This window comes from Homarus americanus, unplaced genomic scaffold (assembly GCF_018991925.1).
Source record: "Homarus americanus isolate GMGI-L3 unplaced genomic scaffold, GMGI_Hamer_2.0 scaffold60362, whole genome shotgun sequence".
Classification (NCBI taxonomy): Eukaryota; Metazoa; Arthropoda; class Malacostraca; order Decapoda; family Nephropidae; genus Homarus; species Homarus americanus.
Genome location: NW_024714835.1, coordinates 280,309 through 292,500, shown reverse-complemented (window position 1 = coordinate 292,500; position 12,192 = coordinate 280,309). Strand labels below are relative to the sequence as shown.

The following is a 12,192-nucleotide window of genomic DNA, read 5'->3' as shown; positions in this document are numbered from 1 at the left end:
TAACAATTTTTCTCCCTATCTTTACACTTAAATAACTTAGCATATATATATATAAAAAACATCTCTTATCTCAAATTCACACGAAGAAAAAATTAATGCAAAATAAGTCACCATTCCCCTCAATCACATCAATCCCTTATCTACAAAAAATCACAATAAATGTTCCGTACCCGATGAGTAAAAAGGATTCAGTTCCCCAAAAACTCCCTAAAGAAACGTTCAAATCCTTTATTATGTTGTATTATATCCCTTAAACCCTTCGTTTATAGACTGTCCAGGTTGTCTCGAAAAAAAAATGTATACACACACATCCATAAACATTTTTTTGTGGTGATGTCTTAAATGTTTATAATAAAACATCAATATTGTCCTCATTATTAATTCACGACGTCTCCTACAATGTTTGGGGGGAGACAATAAACATCAATAATAAAGATAATATTGATTTTATAACTCAAATATTCACACTCATCAAGAAAACCGGATAAATAGTGTGGATACATTTTTTTGAGACAACCTGATGTATAATTATTTTTCTTTTCTTTTCTTATTTAACTATTATTTTTTTTTTGTCAACAGATAAAGATGGTTAATGATGATGGCTCGGGGTCATTTTCATCTACTGAAGTTCACCTACAAATGTTACCACCTACCGTGAGTGTTGATATAATTCTTGGTTGTGTTGTATGTAACAGGTGTTTCTGAGTACAGGTAGAGGAGGAGGTGGAGGAAAAGAGGAAGAGGAGGAAGACAAGGAATGAACGGAGAACAGAAGAAAGAGGAAGAGGAGAAAGACAAGGAAGCGTAAAAAAAATTAATTCACCAGGAACGAGAGAAGATGGAGAATAATGAAAAGAATAATAAGAGGAGTGATGCTAGAAGAGAAAGAAGAAGAACAAGAAGAAGTGAAGAAGCGAATAATACACAAAATAACTAGGACAATGTTGTGTTCCAAGACCTCGTAATAACACCTCCTGCTCTCTCTCTCTCTCTCCCCCACCAACTTAAATCTATACGACCTCCTGATTTATTCATTCTAATTTTTAGGGAGGGGGGAATGGAGTCCAAACAAGAGAAGGGAGAGGGAGAGGGAGAGGGAAGGGGGGAGGGGAGGAAGGAATAAGAGCAAGTGGTGGCCCAAGGGAGAAAGTATGTAGGTGAGTTTCGATCCTGTGTACCCAGTGGATCGTCTCCTGCCATTGAGGGGGAGGGGTGGAAGGAGGGGGAGGTGGCGGAGGAAAGGGGTTGGTGACGGAGGAAGGGGGGGGGGGAGGTGACGAGGAGGGGAGAGGGTATTATTTCGGGCAATATTTCGTGTAATGAAGTTTTAATTCGTATTTTTTCAGGATTTAATGTAAGATACGGGGGTTTATTCGTGTACATTTTTAATTGTTTATGTTAGATTGTTTAAGGCTATTGACCTAGGAGCTGCCTGGCAAAAGGGTAACGAGGAGAGATGGTGAAGTGTGACTGTTTGCTCTCCAGTCTCTCTCTCTCTCTCTCTCTCTCTCTCTCTCTCTCTCTCTCTCTCTCTCTCTCTCAGCGGCACCATGTAAGGATGATAATGTCTAAATTGAAATTCCACGACAGAGGATAATAAATACTGGACTTACACCTCTGACCACCATACCAACACAATTACTGGCTAGGTACAGCACTTGCCAACACCATCCACAACAGTGACCACTATCACCACCACTACCCCCAACACTGACCACCATCCCCACCATCAGCCACCATCCCCACCACTAGTTGTACAAGGCGAGTTAACTAGGACTAAAGACCTCAGGTATAAGAGCGAGCTACCTGGCTTAAGAACCCTAATTACGAGTGTTTTTCCTCAGCAGGTCCGACCCACATCTGACTAATACCCTACCTCCTTCTAAAACAACTAATTATAGCAACCCATGCCCTCTAATAACTCCTACCAAACCAACCATTATTGGGATCTCAAACTAGCGTCTATTTAACTACTCGCCGTTAAAACCACCAATTAGAGCAGTTAAACACATCAACTAAACAACCATGACCCAATAATTACCGATAACTTGTGATTTACTAATCCTGTTAACTTGAGGGGGTCATTTGGTCAATCTTCCCCCAAATTGTTTTTTTTTTTACCCTCTGGAGGACAAGGTTTAGGACCCCCAACTCTAATCACCAGGTAGTAACTTGTCACTCCAGGGGTGTAATTCTCATCCAGGTGTGTGTCATCTACCTGGAGTTAGTGAAGCTTAGGAAGTCTGTTTACATTATTACTTATGCAAAAAAAAAATATTCAAATGGTCAACGAAAATATTCTCTGTCAGGTGATTTTCTGTTTTTTTGGGGTCTATGATTTGACTGTCTGTTTGTCTCTCTGTCTCTCTTTCTGTCTCTCTGTCTTTGGTTTATATATACATTGGTTTATTATTTTCAAGTATGTGCGTCTATTAATATATTTCTAAGCTGCTTTCACTCAATGCTTCTCTCTTTCAACGATACATACATACATATATACATACATACATACATACATACATACATACATAAATCATACTACTCACAATACAAGGAAGGTAATACATAATCTTCACTACAGGAATAAGTTTGGCGTCTTCCAGGTAGGAGGTGAGGTGTGTAGAGGTGTGGAGACAGGCGGTCACTTGTGGGTCAGGTAGTCTATATCGTCACCTACTTTACCGTCCCCAGGTAGCTGATTGATCCCACAGGGGTATGTGTATGTGTGTGTGTGTGTGTGCGTGCTGAGCATATCTGTGTACGTATTATAAGAATACATGTGTAAATAATTAAATCATATACAAACCTTTCAAATAATCCCCACCCCCCCCCAAAAAAAAAAAATAAATAAAACTATCTTTAAATTACAAAACTAGACGACATACCCCCCCCCTCAAAAGAACTGTACCACTACATTATATTAACGTAAACTTGATATCCGAAACCTGCCACGACCCCTGCTGTAGTGTGTCGTGACGGGAGGTAGTAACACCATAGCATTGTGCACATTCTCTCCCTCCCTGGATCTTTACATAGCGGGAGAAACCTTCAATATCCTCGACCCACTACCTACGTCTTTACTCCCTCAGGTGGGGAGGATGAGGGAGGTAAAGGGGGAGAGGGAGGGGGGGAGAGGGAGGGGGTGAGAGGGAGAGAGTAGACTATGCATGCCGGCTCCCTCCACTGCTAATATAACCATTACGATAATTTGTCCGGTAGATACTGGAGATGACCGGCACGCAACCCGTAATTAGATACACATAACAATACCCTTAGCTAGACGTTCTCCCATGCATAACGTGAGAGTCCCTGCTTCAGCTTCTTGTGTGTGTGTGTGTGTGTGTGTGTGTGTGTGTGTGTGTGTGTGTGTGTGTGTGTGTGTGTGTGTGTGTGTGTGTGTGTGTGTGTCTCATGGGGGAATCACGAATTGAAACATTACTGCTTCTCTCTCTCTCTCTCTCTCTCTCTCTGAATGAGTCATTAAGACAAGTTACCTGGTTACCTGCCCTTCTCCTTGCTTACCTCACATCATGGTCAGAATTCGTGCGTTTAAGGATCCTTTCATGGTATAGATAACAGAAGAACAAACCAATGTTCTTCATGGTATGGATAACAGAAGAACAATTAACATATATTCTTACCTTTTTCTTAACTAGACTAACAATCTATGTGGCTTTTTGTTCAACAATCTTCGAGAGAGAGTCTTAGAGAATCGTGAGGAAAATCTTGCTACATTTATCCTAAGGAAGAAATAAGATGCCCGAATCACCATAGCAACAGATGAGGCTGGCTGGCGACACTCACCCACCCGCCGCCCACTCACCCGCCGCCCACCACTCGTTCTAGCCGCCCATTCTAGAAGCTCAGATTTACCACCCACACAAATCTGTTTCTCCCTAACCTTATTTAACCTAATTACACCCTATCGTTACCTGGTGGGGTTAGGTTAGGTTAGGTTAGGTTAGGTTAGGTTAGGTTAGGTTAGAAATAAGCTTTGGGCTAATCTTCAGGTAAATCACCAAACGTGACCTATATTTAACACCACAGAGTGACCTAGTTTCCAAAGAGGTTATTAACTCAGGTGTCAGTGGATAATTAACTCTGCGCCTTAACCTGATACATTAGTGTAGTAATGCCTTAAAAGTCAGTCACATAGGGGGGGTGTAATTTGAGCTATACTATTACAGAAGAGGAGGCTGGTATAGGCAGATGATCAACACACCATTATAATTTTTTTCTGATTATGATAAATATTAAAAAGAATAAGATGATTTTTTTCTTCTTTTTTTGAGTAAAGATGAGATCGAATAAATTTATAATAGAGAGATAGAGAGATAGAGAGATAGGTTGATGAATAGATATATAGACAGAAAGATAGAGAAATAAATGGATAGAGGGACTGAAAAAAATAGGGAATGAATGGATAGAGACAGATAGATAAGAAAATGAATGGAATAAACAGAATTACACATAGACAAACAAACACACAAATATAATCACTAAACAAATGTATGCTAAAAATATCCAGTACTTGACGTGGCTGAACGGAATTTTGACGAAAATATGTAAATGAGTAGACGTGGAGAGAGGCTGTTGTCGTGTGTAAAAGTTGTTGGTGTGTGTAGAAGCTTGTGAGCTTATGTAGAAATTTTTGAGTATTTGTGAGTATATGTAGAGGTTCTGTAGGTGAGTGTAGAGGTGTCGGGGTGCGTATGGCGTAGGGGCGTATGAGAGTGTAAAGAAGCTGTATATATGTGTAGATTACTTAAAAATATATAAAAAAAGTGCCTATAATAGTATGAAAAGTACTAAAGTATCGTGTGAAAAGTAATTTCTTAATGGTTTTACTTATGTAGGTGTGTATATAGTATTTCTAAAGGTGTGTGTATAAGCGTATATCGACGTACATATACACACTCACATATACACACACTCACATATACACATACACACATAACATTACACTCAGACAATACTCTTAGATAATTTAATTTATAGTGGCAAATCAAAACAAGATATGCAAGCTGTTTTTGTTGTTGTTGTTGTTGTTGTGTGTGTGTGTGCGTGTGTGTGTGTGTGTGTGTGTGTGTGTGTGTATCACGCTCTCCTACTTGACACATCGATAAGGGTTAAGTACAGTATAGGCGGAACAAGAGGTCGGGCAGGTGGTGAGATAAGGGGGAGGGAGGAGGAAAGGGGGAGGGAGGAGGGTAAGGGTGGGGAGGGAGGTAAGGGTCCAGGGAGGAGGTAGGGGTCAGGAGGAGGTAAGGTGGGGAGCAGGTGGTGAGATAAGGGGAAAGAGTAGTGGGTGTAGAGAGAGAGAGAGAGAGAGAGAGAGAGAGATGAAGGATTAGATTCACAGTGACAGATTATTGTGAAAATAACCATAAAAAAGGAAATAAAAATAGGTAGATATATCCGTCTGTTATGGTAGGTAGAGTAAAGGAAGAAGTGAAGGAGAGATAATTGCTGAAGACAGGTAGAAACGTGACCTATCCCCCCAACCCCCTACAGGTGAGAGAACCAGCAGGTGTGGATGAGGTGTGTGTGTGTGTGTGTGTGTGTGTCCAGGTAACGTATACACAACCCGGAAGTAGGTAAAGGTCTTAACACCGTCAGGTAAGTTATAAGTCTTAGTTAAGTCTTAACAAGTAAAAAAAATAATAATAATAAGGATAGGAAAATAAACGGAGAGAGATCATATAGGATAAATAAGGAATAAGCATAAGGTATAAAGGAGGGAAATAGAAGGAATAACAACTAAAGAATTACAAACAAACTAACCGAGCTTTATATTATTCTACCACGCATTATCCCCCGCCACGTCACCATACCACGCCCCCCACGCCACCATGACATGACACCGCGCCCTACCACGTCACCATGATATGATACTACGCCCTCCCACGCCATGCTCCTAAACCACGCTATCACGCCCTTACACGCCTCTTTTCGAAAACCACGCTACCACGCCCTCCCACGCCACCGCAACACACACCCACGCCCTCCGCCACCATGACACACCACCACGCCCTCCCACGCCACCATGACACATACCACGCCCTCCACGCCACCATGACACACACCACGCCCTCCACGCACCATGACACATACCACGCCCTCCCACGCCACCATGACACATACCCACGCCCTCCACCACCCTTGACACATACCACCCTCCCGCCACCATGACACACCACGCCCTCCGCCACCACCCAGCCCCCGCCCTCCCACGCCACCACCCAGCACACCGCCCTCCACCACCTGACACACACGCCCTCCCACGCCACCGCGGCAGCACACACCACGCCTCCCACGCCACCATGACACATACCCGCCTCCCGCCACCATGACACATACCCGCCCTCCCGCCACCATGACACACACCACGCCCTCCCACGCCACCATGACACACACCGCCCTCCCCGCCACCATTTCCCCACACCACGCCCTCCACGCCACCATGACACACCGCCCTCCCACGCCACCAACCACACACCACGCCCTCCACGCCACCATGACCACATACCACGCCCTCCCGCCACCCAGCCCCTTCCTCACGCCACCATGACACACACCGCCCTCCACACCACCATGACACATACCACGCCCTCCCACGCCACCATGACACACACCACGCCCACACACCACGCCCTCCCACGCCACCATGACACACACCACGCCCTCCCACGCCACCATGACACACACCACGCCCTCCCACGCCACCATGACACATACCACGCCACACTGCTACTCCTACACCCTCTTATGCACATTTCTCTGAACAAAAATCAATGAGAGGATAAAACAGAGGATATATGACAGGGCATTATTGCGTACATGACAACTAGCAAGAACGTACTCATGACAACTAGCAAGAACGTACTCATGGCAACTAGCAAGGATGTGCACATGATAACTAGTAAAAACGTACACATGGCAACTAGCAAGAACGTACACATGGCAACTAGCAAGGATGTGCGTATGATAACTAGCAAGAAAGTACACATGACAACTAACAAGAACGTACACATGATAACTAGCAAGGACACGTGATAACTAGCAAGAACGTACACATGGCAACTAGCAAGAACGTACACATGGTAACTAGCAAGAAGTACACGTGATAACTAGCAAGAACGTACACATGGCAACTAGCAAGAACGTACATATGGTAACTAGCAAGAAGTACACGTGATAACTAGCAAGAACGTACACATGGCAACTAGCAAGAACGTACACATAGTAACTAGCAAGATATACACATAATAACGAGCAAGAATGTACACATGATAACTTGCGAGAACGTACATATGACACTAGCAACAACGTACACAAAAAATGTATTTGTACAAGGAAACTTAACAAAAAATAAGTACATGTTACTTGAATTATGCGTACATAAGCGCTAGTAATATTACACATATGACATATGCGTACCTGATAGTTACCAATAATGCGTATGTAGTAAATGAAAACCAAATGCGTACATTAAACCTGGCGTAGGCGCGTATGTAATTGTCCTTCGAGAAAAGACTGGAGATGCACTGGGCAGATCAAGATGTCATTCATGATTATAGAGCCTTGTACTGTATGTATGTATGTATGTATGTATGTATGTATGTATGTATGTATGTATGTATGTATGTATGTTGTGGTGTCCTTAGACGGTAGGTAGAGGAAAAGATGGATATACGATAATGTAAAGTCTTGTAAACTAAAGGAAGTACAGTACACACACACACACACACACACACACACACACACACACACACACACACACAAATTTAACCCTACAATTACTTCAATAACTCAAGTCTTAATCACATGTTTACTATAACAATAACATCAACATTAATCAACAATAACAAAAAAAAACAATTCATCTCAGCTTCGTGATTGAGGAAAGCTTTTTAAAATACTCACCAGCAACCCAGCAGAGTTTTAGTGAGGTTTTTTCCATCGGTTTAACTTATTACTATAAAATATCTTTGTGGTTTAACGTTCATAAAATTTCAAGACCTGTAACCAACATAATTTGAAGGCATGAGAATGGTATTGACTCTTGATATTTTTGTATGTTAGTGAGGGTAACAGGTGATTAGTGACAGGTGGTGTACAGGTAATTAGTGACAGGTGGTGTACAGGTAATTAGTGACAGGTGGTGTACAAGTGATTAGTGACAGGAATTTTATAGGAGACAGGTGTTAGGGGACAGATGTTGGGAAGGTGATGAGTGACAGGAATTCTATAGGTGACAGGTGTTGGACAGGTAATGGATAACAGGTGTTGTACAAGTTGAGAGAGAGTATACGCGTGTTAACTTGACAATTAGACCCATGCTTCCCAGGAGTATTGTCGTAAATTAAAGCACTGGATGTACCATTGCATTTGAAATTCTAGCTTCCATCAAACGAAAGAGAGAGAGAGAGAGAGAGAATCCGAAAGACTGACAGACAGACAGACAAACACAGACAGACAGACAGACAGATCCCGACACATTACTCCACACAAACACAGTCGTCAATTAAACCAACTTGATATAAACCTGACGGAATTACTAGCAAAACATACTGTACGATCCTGTTCCACCTATGACACTAATTCATTCAGGTGTCACTTTGACCACTTGACACCTGCCTGCCTGTCTACCTGGTGTCATGTCATTAAGGGGTAATGATACTGGAAATAATATGTTAGTGGGGAGGTATGGTAGTGAGGATCTATGGTAGTCAAGAGTTATGGTAGTGAAAAGTTATGGTAGCAAGGAGGAATACTTCTAGCAATCACTGTTTGGTTACTGCCATCCTTCAACCTGTCAGTGTATTAAGAGGATCCTACAACTAATATTCTAGAGGTGAAATATATCCATAAATTATCCTAGAGAGGGATCCTAGAGCTGAAATATATCATACACAAGTATACAAAACAAAATACACAATACACAATACACAGATTTAGCCATGAATTTTCTTCACACTTACCTTTTATGTGTGATCGCGTGTCTCCCCCCCAAAAAAAAATTGTGAAAAAAAATTATGGTTTATCAACACACACAATACATACAATATACTTAGGTGTTCACACGCAATCCTTTAACTCACACACATACACGCAATACTTTACTCTGCTATGTGTACAGAGTCTCTACACACACACACACACACACACACACACACACACGTTATACCCATATACTCAGTTATACTCTTGTCATTTTTATTTCAATATATAACGTTATACTTTTCATATATATATATATATATATATATATATATATATATATATATATATATATATATATATATATATATATATATATATATATCATTGACAAATAATCAAGAGGTATGCCCACACGTCTCTCACATAATAGACAGATATACCCACACGTCTCTTACATAATAGACAGATATACCCACACGTCCCTCACATAATGAACCAGATATACCCACACGTCCCTCACCAATAGACAGATATACCCACACGTCCCTCCACATAATAGACAGATGCTTACCCCACGTCTCTTACCAATAGACAGATATACCCACGTCCCTCACATAATAGACAGATATACCCACGTCCCTCACATAATAGAGATATACCCACACGTCCCTCCACATAATAGACAGATATACACACGTCCTCACATAATAGACAGATATACCCACACGTCTCTTACATAATAGACAGATATACCCACACGTCCCTCACATAAAAACAGATATACCCCACGTCCCTCACATAATAGACAGATATACCACCACGTCCCTCACATAATAGACAGATATGCCACGTCCCTCACACCAATAGACAGATATACCCACGTCCCTCACATAATAGACAGATATACCCACACGTCTCTCACATAATAGACAGATATACCCACACGTCCCTCACATAATAGACAGATATACCCACACGTCTCTCACATAATAGACAGATATACCCACACGTCCCTCACATAATAGACAGATATACCCACACGTCTCTCACATAATAGACAGATATACCCACACGTCCCTCACATAATAGACAGGTAAACGCTATTTACACCTGAGCCAAAATCTCACCTGAGAGATGGTTGATGTGTGTTGGTGGAACGTTGTTTGCCTCTCGTCTCCAACACCCTCTCTCCTCTTTCTCTCCTTCACTTTTCTTCTTCCCCTCCGACATCTAACACCTCCTCCTTCCTTTCCTCCAACATCACCCCTCTCTCTCCTTCTTTCCCTCATCTCCAAAACCAACACCCACCAACTTCATGAACCTCCCTTCCTCCATTCTCCCTATACCCTCTCTCCATCCCCAACATCAACACCCTTTCCCCCTCTCTCACCAACTGCCCCAACAGCCCCTTCCCCCTTCCTTCCCTCTCCCACATTTTCCTACCAGCTAGTCTCACCCCTTCCTCCCCACTCCCCACACTCATTATTTAGCTTCCAAACTCCTCCTCTTCGTGGGAGTTATACTACACGAAGGTATGTTACAGCGGGGAAGACATATATACCATGATTTACAGCGGCTGAGAGTAGAGCTTTAGGAGTCAAACAGATCAATAATGTCGGAACCAGAGTGGGTGCTGACTTTTGCTTCTGGTGGTGGTGGTGAGGGTTGGTGTGGTTAGGGGTTAGTTGGTGATGGTGATTGATGTTTGTGATTGTGGTATTAAGTGGTGGTGGTGATGGTGGTGCAGGAAATAAGTGGTGGTGATATTGATGGTAGTGGTGGTTATAGGTAGTGGTATACCTGATACATGATAGTAATGGAAGTAGTGATGATGGTGGTAGTATCATAGTTGCAGGTAATGGTTTAGGCGTGATGATAATGGTAATGATAGGTAAGGCAGCAACACCTAACCTAACCTAACCTAACCTAACCTAACCTAACCTAACAAGATCATTACCGGGAATATAGACAGATGAGGAGGAGGAAGAGGGGGAGGAAGAATAGGAGGGAAGGGAGGGAGGAGGAGGAGGAGGAGGAGGAGGGAGGAGAAAGGTGGTCAGAGGGGACGAGGAAGAGGGAAGGGGAGAGGAAGAAGAAGAGGAATAAGAAGAGGTGGAGGAAGGAGAGAGTACGTGCCCAGAAATAAGCCATAAAATTCAACTCAGTAATATAAATTTTTCCTTGATTTCGCCATTGATCGGGGGGGTGAGGGGGGGGTGAGGGGGTGAGGGGGTGGTGTGTGGGGGTGTGTGAGGTGAGGGGGTGGTGTGTGAGGTGAGGGGGTGGTGTGTGGGGGAGTGAGGGGTGAGGGGACAGGGGTGGTGTTTGCTCTCTCTCTGTTTCCTTCACCATGGACCATATAGCAAGCGTGTGATCAGAACGTCGTCTACCTTACCAACACCTCAAGTATGTATGAAGGTTATGCCATGATATATACACGCTATACACATTTATGTATGTTGTCCGTGTGGGTGTATGTTCTCACTCACTCACCCACACTCACTCACTCACACACTCACTTACTCACTCACACACTCACTCACTCACATCACAACATACTGAACACCACTTCGTCCACATACACTTTCAGTCTCTCCTTCTTTATCACGTTTTCCTCGTTTCCCTTCTTTCCATCACTCCGTTCTCTGTTTTCCCTTTTCTCATTTTCTCTTTACCTCACCCTCTTCTCTCCTTCGTTCACAAACTCTTTCAGTCTCTCCTCTCTCGTTTTCCTTCTTTCTCCCCCTTTTCTTCATTCCGTTCTCTCGTTTTTCTCTTTCTCTTCTTTGCTTTCCTTCACCCCATTTTCTATTTTCCTCTACTTCTTTCCTCTACTTCGCTTCTTTCAATGTGAGTATTCTACCTAAACATCACCTCTCTCTTCCTTCTTCCTTTTCTTCTCCTAATCCTTTCTCTCTCTTCCCTATTTTCCCTTTATATTCGCCTTCTTTATTCGATCTCCTCTTCTCTCTCTCAACATAAAAAAAATACTAGTTCCAATGTTCTTCCTTTGGCTTTTCGTCACCAAAGGATTAAACCATCGTCTTCTAAGGATTAAACCATCGTCTTCTAAGGGTTAAACCATCGTCTTCTAAGGGTTAAACCATCGTCTTCTAAGGGTTAAACCATCGTCTTCTAAGGGTTAAACCATCGCCATCCACGGTTTACATCATCATCATCCACGTAAAATATTAAACCATCATCCACTAAGAACTATCATCTCTGAGTATCAACACCTTCACTCAC

At 42.6% G+C, this 12,192-nt stretch overlaps 1 long non-coding RNA gene across 1 annotated transcript in view; it reads left to right on the top strand.

Annotated features, from left to right (window-relative positions):
* Positions 1-12,192, top strand: part of LOC121879695 — a 97,296-nt gene that overhangs the window by 58,472 nt on the left and 26,632 nt on the right. Inside the window, exon 2 of the long non-coding RNA XR_006091397.1 lies at positions 580-654. This is a non-coding gene — a long non-coding RNA (uncharacterized LOC121879695). The remainder of the gene's footprint in view (positions 1-579; positions 655-12,192) is intronic.